The sequence below is a fragment of the Coptis chinensis genome, chromosome 1, assembly GCF_015680905.1.
Source record: "Coptis chinensis isolate HL-2020 chromosome 1, ASM1568090v1, whole genome shotgun sequence".
NCBI classification, from domain to species: Eukaryota; Viridiplantae; Streptophyta; class Magnoliopsida; order Ranunculales; family Ranunculaceae; genus Coptis; species Coptis chinensis.
In genome coordinates this window covers 54083204-54094224 of record NC_141456.1, presented here as the reverse complement: position 1 = coordinate 54094224, position 11021 = coordinate 54083204, and the positions used below count along the sequence as shown (strand labels likewise).

Below are 11021 nucleotides of genomic sequence, written 5' to 3'. Positions count from 1 at the left end.
TTATTTTCTTTTAGTCATGCTTGTAACATGGCCTGTAGTAGCCATTGTCAATTGGTATAAATTCAAATTCATGAACTCCTAGTAAGAGAATGTGACATTTTTTTTTCCAAGTCTAGATGCTTTCATTTATCATTTTGCCATAACACCGAAAATCTTCATTTGTTTAACTGATATCAGTAACAGCTTTTGACACTCTGCAGTGTTGACGCTTATCATATGCTCTCAAGTCTATAACATCAAATGTTCTACTTAGAATTTGTAGAAAAGCGTGGTCTTTGCTGCTGTTTTATTTGTAGGTAATGGAACTATGTAACAGTAAGTGCCAAATGTTGATTCACCATTTATAGCCTTCCAATTGTTTAGGAATTAGGACCACCAAAATCCACAATTACTATTTGAATTTTGAAGTCGTAACATAAATAAGCCCCAATTTTATCCTGGTAATAATGTGGGTCTGCCACTTATTAAAGGAGGATCTCTGAAGTCCGTCTCTAGTTGGCTGTATACGTATAATCTTTTCTTGAATTCTCATTCTGCAAGTTCCATTAATGAAATGCATGATACAGAAGCAGCATATATTCAACTAATGTTACCATTTGACCCTGCAAAATTCGAAAGGAAGAACCGTGAGATCCATGAAACTTTACATGTCATTTTAATTTCACCAAGCATTACAAAAGTATTTCTGGTGGGTAAATCGAGAAACACTCGTTTCAATTGGAGGTTTTCACTCTCATAAAACAATAGGATTGGAACTCGACAGACAACATGACACATAACAGGAATCATTCAGGAATTATTGTACTTTTGACAGGATAAGTTTGAATCAAATGATGTCAAAACAAAGTTAGGGGTCTCTTCCCGCCACCTTGGTGACAGGACTTGACTTGAGACCCAAAACCGTAGCAGTTCATCGGCTTAAGAGGTGGGATCAATGGCTAAATGTGCTGTCTTTCTTCAATATGACCAAATCTCTTGAGACTTCAAACTTCCATCACGTTTGAAAGAATCTTCAAGCTTTTTTTTTTTGCTTGTAACGTGTAATTTAACAAAGCTAACATCATGAAGGACCAGTGCAAGCAACTGCAAGTTCCCAATGTAGAAATTCATAATCAAGAAAACAAAGCATTGCAGTTTGGTAGTGAAATTAATTTACTTGGGACTTAAGTAATGGTTATAAGAACAAAATATATGAGATAAACTAACCTCAGCTAATTCTTTCTGACTATTGGCCTGCCATAGTTAGGTCCATATATATGACCCTCTTTCTCAACTCCTCAAAAAAGGGAATTCCTGAGGTTGCAAAGAAGATACCGCAATTCCAAATCCAAGATGTGCCTGCAAATTTCCTACTTGATGAATCTGAAAGAGATACCTAGTCTCGAGCAAAGGAAATAGATAAGATGAACTGACCTGAAGTATCTCCATCTTCATATTTGTCTGTCGTAGTTGAGTCGACTGAAGGTGCAACTGTCTATCAGTTTTCACCTGTAATTAATTTATGGTTTTTTATTTTCTTAACAATATGGGAATGAAGTTTAATAATATAACCAGGTTCTAATCAGTAAAATGTTATGGTAGGTCGGTTGTCTTGTGCAATGACATCCATGAACTCCTTATTTGGTTTGCCTAAACAGTAGTAGGCTCTTATTATATTTTGTTAGTTGATTATCATACCTCATTCTTGGCATCCCGAATTCAAACACTTTTATGTGTCTTCCCTCTATGAGGTATCTCAAATTCGTGGGTTGATTTGAAACCTTAATTATTAGGAGATTGCTTGCGCAGTGTCCCTTTTACCTAGCCTTACTGATTTTCATCCACCCATCTGGTTGGATAAATGTGGGCGGCATGAAGGCAAGGGTGTAGATACTCCACTTAATCCTGTAATTTATTCATCTTTTTAAAATTTATGTGTTTATTCTAGGCATCTGTGTGTGTGCGTGTGCGTGCGTGCGTGAGTGCGTGTCGATAAAATCATGGGGTGTTTGGTTGTCGCGGTTTGCGATGAATTACAACTTGTAAAGCACTTAAACATTTCTGTTCAGAAAGGCCTATATAACTTTGTATAATACTAGGGTAGTCTCTACAAGTTCCTCGAGCTCTCTGATAAACAATACCTTAGAATTTGCAATAAACTTTTGACAATAAGAAAGAGCCCAATACATTAAAACTCCTATAACCAAAATCCACTAAGCATATGCTCCTATGTTGCACGGGTACGACTGAGACACGGCAAGGACACTCCGGAGACACGACATTTTTAGTTAAGAATTATGCTCCTATTGCACACAAACAAATGTAGAATAAACCACTTGCTATGTTAAGATTTCCTTCCCTTTGTCTTATGTAGAGGATTCAACCATCTCTCAAGAACAAATTTAAGTTTTTCCATGAAAATCTAAATTTGTATAGCTCTAATCATAGTTTCACATGATTTCACATATAAATACCTCATGGAATTGACTATCTCTAGGCATACTTGACCTTTATGAATTAAACAAAGTCATCATCATTATTCAATAATTTATAAGCACGTTTCATAAGCAATTAAGCCTTGATCTCTCTTAACTTTCTAATGCCGACTTCATGTTCAGCCTAAGCTACACACTTTTCTCAACATGCCTCTGAACACAGAGAGAACAGGAATGTTTTGAAAGTAGTTGAACTCGTCCACGAGAAACGGGATGCAAATGAGCGATTAAAGGGAGCATGCTTAAGCCGAGGATTCCCCGAATATGATGATTGTGAGAATAATAAGATGGCTGTACCAAATCCCAAGTTAGATGGCACGAGAAGAAAAAAGAACACTTGAAGAGACAGTTACAAAAGAGAAAGATAAGAGGTGTTCAACGAAAAACTTCGGTTGCTCGGATTGTAAGGAGAGAAAGAAAAGCATCAAAGAAGCTTCCGGGGAGGGCCGTGTGTTGAGAATGGTATGAATCGAAAAGTAATTCAGCCGATTGGTGAGGAATATAAAACAATCAAATCAAAAAAGGCGCACCAAGACATAGAAAGGAAAGAGACGAAACTTAATGGAACTGGCTGGAAAGGAAGAAAGAGAAAAAAGGAAGAAGGTAAAAGAAAGAGAGCGGGGAAAAAGACCGTTTGAGAAAATTAGAAGAGGATATACGAGGGGGAAGAGAAAAGATAGAATGGCTGTTGAAAGGGCAACTCGCTAAGCTCACGAGAGAGGGCGATATTGAGGCTCATGAAAGGGCGAAAAGGGCTGCTATGGAGAGAGCTACTGAAGCTTCGTCAAAGAGCAATGGCGAGGAGGCTCGTGAAAGATTAGAGAAAGCATGTGCAGAGGCTCAAGAGAATTCATTAGGTGAGAAGGCTTCTACGAATCCGCACTCGAGGCGAGCGCATCAAGATAGCAACCGCAGAGGCTCGGAGCGTGATGATGCGAGAAGGGTGCTATGGAGGCAAGAGAACGTATAGAAAGATCCGTTTGGAGAAAATTTTCTCACGACTTCGAGATAGCGGACCGAGGCATAGTGCTTCTTTTTATGTGAGCATAACTATTTTAGATTATTTTTTATTTTCAATTCGAAAGTATGAATGTTATGCATATTCTTCTATTATTCTTTTATCTGAAATGATTTATTATAGGATATGAGGGATGCACGGTTTTCAAGGCTCAAGTTCTTTCAAGTACTTCCCAAAGATATTCAAGTTCTACACCTCATGGTGGTGAGTAACTTTGTTAATCTTGCATCCGATTTTTCGACAACAAAGATTCTACCTTACTTCATTTGTCCACTTCTTCGTTGTTCTAATTAATATCTATTCGAGATTATTTCAAAGCTCTAACGAATATGTATTTCCAAATCTGAAGCTTCTCTTGAAAAAATCTCAAGCAAATGAAGTTGAATCAGCTTTCGGAGGTGTAAAGCTAGGTTAGAGACACAAAACTAACGTTGTTTCTGTTTGTGTTAATTCCTGCTGCAAAATGCCATGTGCATTGCCTTGTAAGAGGACCAAGTGCAATCACAAAGCACAACACGGTCTCGGAAGCACAGACCACGGGCTTTACCTTCTTGGGTTGTAGGATCACTGGCATAGGGACTACCATCTTAGGAAGGTCCTTATTCTAGGGTGGTGTTTATTATGAGTTTCATGTCTAGTGTTGTACTTCTTCAAGGATGGGATGACTGGGGTGAGCCGAGCAATCATAGGTACACCCAAACTAATCCCAGATTTCTACTTTGTGTAGGTAAAAGTTCCTACACCGTTTAATGATTCATCCTCATTGGTCAAAGGGAACTGTCGAGAGAATAGTATGGATAAGGACTTCCAGCTTCTTGATGAGATGAAGAGGAAGAAAGTAAGGTGCACAATGGTGACTTACAGTATAATAATTTATGGACTATGTCGTGGCGGGGATTTCTCATGAGCTAATGAAGTTCTAAAGGAAATGGTTGCAGGTGGTCTGAAGCCAAATGCTCAGATATACACAACTCTTATCTGATGACATATGCATCAGAGGACAAACATCCTAATGAATAATTTGTGAAAGTAAAAAATAAAGAAAATTTTATCGACGTCCTGCTGTTGGCATCAAACATATTTCAAATAAAAAACAAATATGTATGACATTTTATCCTATGTTTCATTACAACTCTTTGACTATATAATTTGTAATGGCTGAGTCTGCCCAATATGATCTATTTGAATCTATACAATCGATTGTAATTCTTCTTTTTGTATGTTTCAACACAATCATCATGGGGGTAACACCGTGACACTGCAATACATTATAGAGTAAAAAATAATTTGCTACAAACGGGTTCGTAGCAATCTCATATAACGGGTTCGTAGGAATATGAAATTAAGGATGTCAATTTGGATGATTAGACCGAAACAGTATAAAAATTCACATGCACGTCGCAGGATGAATCCACAGGAAGTTATAAATTTAGTTTAACCAGTGAAAACATGAAGATATCAATAGATGCCACAGGTCTATATAGTCAATCTGAGTTTTTAACCAGTCCAAAATTAGAGTTACCAAGTTATCAAAAAAATTGGTTGAAGTGTAAGAGACCAAGTGCAAGTTAGAAGCATCTAAAAAAAATGTCGATCACAGTGTGACGACTGCTTAAGTTGTCCATTTCCCAAAAAGAGAAACAAAAAACCGCGTAAAGGGGATTTATCCAAAAAAAATCCCAATTGTCATAAAAAGTTGATCCTTATTAGATCAATGTTCAACTTAATACCTTCTCAATATGAGTAATGAATATACATGCAATTTATTTTTTAACATTTCAAAGAGTTATGCAAGACATTTTTTGGGTATCTACGGCTAATAAAGGTAAATCTTTGGAGCACCGAGGTCCATCATTTATTTTTCGTTTCATGTCATTTTTCAATATACGTTTTAATTTCTATCCACGATGGATTTCCTAAAACAACAAAACTTCAAAACACTCCAACTATCCAACAGAAGTCAAAACCACACCTTAATAAGTTTCTTAGACAAATGAGAAAAAAGACCATACCTACCTCGACTGTTTGCTTTATTCTCTCCTATACGCAGACCACTTCAATAAGTTGGTATCGTATTCTGCACTTCCTCAACTCTAAAGTTGAGAAACCATCTGTTCGTTGCCAGCTCTCAATATATTGCTATGAATCAGCATGAGTACCTAGCTGTAAGACATTTCAATATCTCCATAAATGGTGCCTTCATATTAAGATAGTGATTTGATCAAAAATAAAATGGAAAAAAGATTATAAAACCAAACAAACATGCCAAGCACTCACACAGTGTAATATACAATTTAAAATTAGTACACATGACATTTAATATTTAAAATGAATACTGAGATGTGATATACCTTGGATATAACCTTCCTTTTCTTGTCAAGCTTCTCCTTCTTAGCCTTAACACACTCCACCTCGGCAAGAAGTGCCATCCTCCTAGCAGTCTTAGCATACGGGTTCACATGTATGCACGTGGCGGAGATTGTTGGAAAGCAGAAGAGATCCTCAAGGGGCTATAGAAAGCTAAATTGAAACCAGACCTTGTATCTTACAACTATGTGATCAAAGGACCAATCCAGGAGGCCGTCTTCAATTCATTATTAATTGGTCTAACAACGACTCAGCGTGTGAATGAGTGAGAGGAGAAGTAAGAGGTTTTGGGGTTTTGAATGAGTTAGCGGAGAAGAAAGAGGACCTTGGATTTTCGTTTTAATTTTGATTGACTCTTCTTAGTTTTCGCAGACTCTTCTTCTCTTTCTTTATCCGATACATGACCTTCTTGTGCACCTGCAAAGACAAACTCTTCTGTCTTTTCAGTGTTTCCTTGTTTCTCTTCTCTCCTTCCATATACAACACCAAAAATCCACTATCCAAACGCAGGTCCTAAAAACACATATCGAAGAAGAAAAAGTAACAATTAATTTGAGATCATTCATCGACTGGAGAAATTGTATGGATTCAACTACACTAAAGCAAAACCCTTTGCCTTTCAAAATCTATTAAACATTAAGGATTGAGAAGAGATAGAAATCAATTTCTAGAGAAAAGAGAAGGAATATGTGAATTGCCATCTTTTCTCGTAATATGTTATTAGTCGGGTGGGGAATTGATTGTCTATTGAGTTCGACAATTTTCCGGTTTTTTTTTTTTTTTTTTGACTTTGTGAGAGAGTTTGGGGTTTTTGTTGGGGTTTACCTCTTTTCGTTAGTGGAGAAAGACCGGCACAAAAAGAGTAGATCAATTTTTTGGCTCCTGATTTCAATTAATTAGCTCTCCCTATTTTATCGTAATTAGTTTTGCCCACGTGGACACTCTCAAAACTCTCCCTCAATTGATGAGGGGAGAGCTATAATATATATAGAGAGAGATTGCATAATGTTGTACTCAAGAGAAGGCCAAAAGAAGATCTTCCATGAGCACTATGGTGAACGTTCTTATTGAGAAAAGCTACTTCTATGGCATCCAACTCTGTTTATCTTTGTCTACTGAATCTTCAAGTGCAAGCATCTCGAAAGGTGATTCCACAAAAACTAGTGGACCATCCTCTTCATTGGCATTCTTGGAAGTCCACCTTGCAATTGATGTACGATTACTTGTTATGAGTTTTTTCTTTCAGATAGTAATTAATGGTTAGATGCTCAAGCTGGTTGTGGCTAAATGTTTTTTTTTCCAAATAAGCTGGGGTAAAGGCAGACCCCCACATGTTATATTGCAAAAAGTTAAACCTTACGAATCCTCTCTAATAGTTAGGTCATTAAAAGGAGGTACACAAAGACAACCATAACTACAAGCTTTAACCCTAACATACTTAAGATAGCACACTGACCATGCTACATTCGAAGCTAAAAAAGTATAGGTAGTAGTCCTACTTTCTCGTCATGATTTCCTTAACAATCTTAGAATGATCCTTCCTAAGGTGATTCTGCGCTTTCTTGTAGCTGCAAAATAATGTTGAGCATGTTGAGTATATGGCTAAATGTTGAGTATATAATGTTTGTGAAAATGTGAAATCCTACTATTATCTATTGTATTTAAGTACCACATCAGAAGCCACCCAATACGATTCCGTTTTACAAAGTGAGATGATAGGTGATTCCATAGGAATTTGCTCTCCTGCCTTAGATGAAAGGTATTTCTCACTAACTATGAAAATTTTCTGAATAAAACTATCTATTCTCTAATTTTGTGTAAGATCGTTTGGCAACAATTGTGATAATCCATTTATGGTAAATAATGTATTATGAGTTTCATAATTGATTTTGGATAAAAAATGTTGTTTGGTAAAATTTCTTTTATTATTACATTCTCAAAATGAGATAATCTATTAAAACATAAACAAAAAAAAATAAGTTTAAAGAATGAGAAACAAAAATAATGGATCTTTCCGCTCGAAATCAGTTATCATATTTTAATTCTTTTTGGTTTTTGGTAATTTCTCTTTCCATTTTTTATTTGTTCACAAGATCAATAATTGATTTGTATATGGTTGTTCTGTACTTTGGTATCATTTCTTTCATGTTAGAATTGATTTCAAAAACATAATTATTTCTATTTACAATGGTTGCCAAACGGGCATAAAGAACATGATAAGTTTTATGATGCTTCAATACTAGGAACTAGTAAAGCAAGAAATTCGGGATCACACAGAAAAAATAGATGTGTCCCTGTGTCCTCTGGAGGTGCAAATTATGTTATTGTTTACACAACTACTGGTGGGAGCAGTATTGCCACTAAAGATTCTGACTGGTCCTCAAAATTTTACAATCGAATCAAATTTAAATGTATGAGCAAAACATTCTGGATTCAGGCTATAAGGAATTGATGGAGTTTTCGGGAATAGAAATGTTCTTGTACTGTTTGCGAACAGAGGGTTAATAGGTGGAGTGGATGAAGTGATCAAGAGGGAAAGAGCTGGTACATTGGTGACTCTTTGTCATGAGTTGACAGGAAGATATGAAGACATTTACAACAGGGCAAGAAAGCTCCCCTGGAGATGATGGCGGAGTTCATTATACCCAGCAATAGTTACCCGTGGTTAAGTGGTTGTAAAACAGTTTTTGAAGCAGGAAATATGAACTGTGTTTTACTTACTGTCTCAAATCTCAACTCTCAATACTAAACTATGACAAGGATGAATGGGCTAGTGAGATCGGGAGGTCTATATATGCAATTTAAGGAAATAAGATTGTTGTTCATGTGCTTGATATTTTTGCTTAAAGATCGTATTGCAAAATGAAGGTAGAACAGGGTGTAATCCTAAGAGCATAGAATACATCAGGGAGTAATCCTTTCGTACGTTTGCTATTCTTTTTGGTCAAATAGTAGGTTAGCTCTAGATGTTCAACTCTTTTAACAAACAGATATGATGGTCTTGAACACCACCACTCCTTGTCGCCTTTGTCCAGAAGGACCTTGTCTTGCACAGTTGGTATTGCAGTGAGACAGAGGATCGATCTTTAAAAAACTAAAGCACTAGAAAGAGACACTAAAAACTAACCTATAGGTGTCAAGGTGTGACTACCCGAAAGGAAATAAAGATAGAAAAAGAAAGTCACAGAACTGTAGCATTGAATATAAAATATTAAATTAAATCAATATAGACTAGAAGTGGTACAATGACTGAATGACATGGTGGGGGAAACAATTGGGAGAGATGACTAGATGAGTAGAGAGGTTCGTTAAGGTATATGTAAGGTGTCATCAGTCATGGTGGCCATGAAAGAGACTGGCTTTATCAGATAAGCCCCAGTAAGTAAACGACGTCAGAGCTTAGCCAATTCATGGTAGTGTGGGACCTGCACAAATCATGAAGCAACTAAATTTTCATGGGATTTCATTGGCTTTGGATGAGGTTTTTTTTGGGTTTCTGTTTGTTTTCCTTTCTTTTTGATAAGAAATTAGTTTTATTTATCGATTCGAAAGGTACATACATTCTGCACCTACTTGGAGGAGTTGTTGTTCGTGCAATTGTGCGTAGCAAAAGCAAATAGATGGGTATCAGAAAAGCATATATGAATGATGGAGCACATTTTGAAATAATAATACAAAACTTAAGGGTGACTGGACGAGAAGAAAGTGATGAGTACTACATTAACCTTTAAAATAGAATTAGTGACATCCATTGATCTATATTCATCCCCCACTTCTAGAGCTGCCCCTTTTGTTTCTGTACCAGCTCTCACTGCCACGACCACCAATCCGTAAAGTTGACAAGGATGTATTGTTCGACTCCAAAGAACCGGTGGTACTGGTGAATAATATGTCTTTTTTTTCGATAATTAGTCAATAATATATGTCAATATCATATATTTGGCATTTGCATTAACTTGTGTATCGACTGAATGAAAATGCAAAAGATATAAAAGTATCTGTCACCCAAAAAGTTGCCTCTCCACATGTTAAAACTAGGTACTGTCGACTCCCATGGATTGACAAGTTAAGCTTGGTCCACGCAACTACTCAACATTAGATTTTCTTCTTTTGCTATGGCTTCTTTAGGTACAATCGATTACAAAGGTACCTTCCGGATGAAGAGCAAACTGCCTTTTTATGGGTGAACAAAGTATATTTTTGTCATAGGTTAACTATTTCGTTTGAAGAAAGTTGGAGGCACCAACGGTTTGTAACAGCTCTGTTAAAACTTAGAAGAATGTTAGTGCAAGAGTGTCTTGGGCCCATTTAATTTCTTTGCAGCCTCCATTAATCGATAGAAATGACAGAAAATTGGTCCCCAACGAGTACGGTTCATGTATTTGAGATAATATAGAGTACTGTTGTTGTAAGAGCAAGCTGCAAGTAGTTGGGGCGATTGGCTTGTTAGCCAACAGTCCTCTGTTGACAGCTGTTTAGCTATACCTAGTCGGAGGAGGAATGGATTAAACCTCTTCCTGGGTGGATTAAGATTAACTATACTTCTGTTTACAACAAAGTCATGACTAATGTTGTATGTGCTGCGGTTGCGAGGAGGAGCCGAGGAGGTAATTCTCAAGCACATAAGGCTCTATCCAAAGGACATGTAAAGTTGCTGGCGGTGGAATTGGCTGCAAACTATGAGATACAAAAAGCTACAATTGTATGATCCTAGATGGAGACTCTACATCTCTACACAACATTTTGGAGGATAGTGAAGCTTCTTCCAACTGGCAATGGAGACCAGCGGTGGATAATAGTAGAATTATGAGAGTTTCTTTTGCTTTTTTTATTTCTAGATATTGTCCTGAAATATGTAATAGAAAAGCCAATGGATTATCCATCTGCGCTAAACAACAATCCTTAAGTGAACTGACCGTGTGTCCTCCCCTTATCTTTTAATAGAGTAACGAAGTTTTTCAAGAAAATAAAATAAAAAACTTCTTCAAATACCTCCTCCCTAGTTGAGTCTGTATCTACCCTTTTCTAAATAAAAATGAGTTTAGGCCAATATTCACTCTAATTTTCATTAAATATACATATCCACATATCACTAATGTGATGGAGGCCCGCCTGGCAGGAGCACACCCATTATTATCGTTAGCTACACCTGTGGGCTAGTC

General features: G+C 36.8%; 1 long non-coding RNA gene across 1 annotated transcript; it reads right to left on the bottom strand.

The window, feature by feature from the left end:
- Positions 1–255: 255 nt before the first annotated feature.
- Positions 256–1519, bottom strand: LOC147524556 (uncharacterized). The gene is made up of 3 exons (XR_015197006.1): positions 1414–1519; positions 1207–1338; positions 256–602 (listed from the first exon to the last, which is right to left on the bottom strand). It is a non-coding gene; the product is annotated as an uncharacterized LOC147524556 (long non-coding RNA).
- Between the last annotated feature and the right edge of the window lie 9502 nt (positions 1520–11021).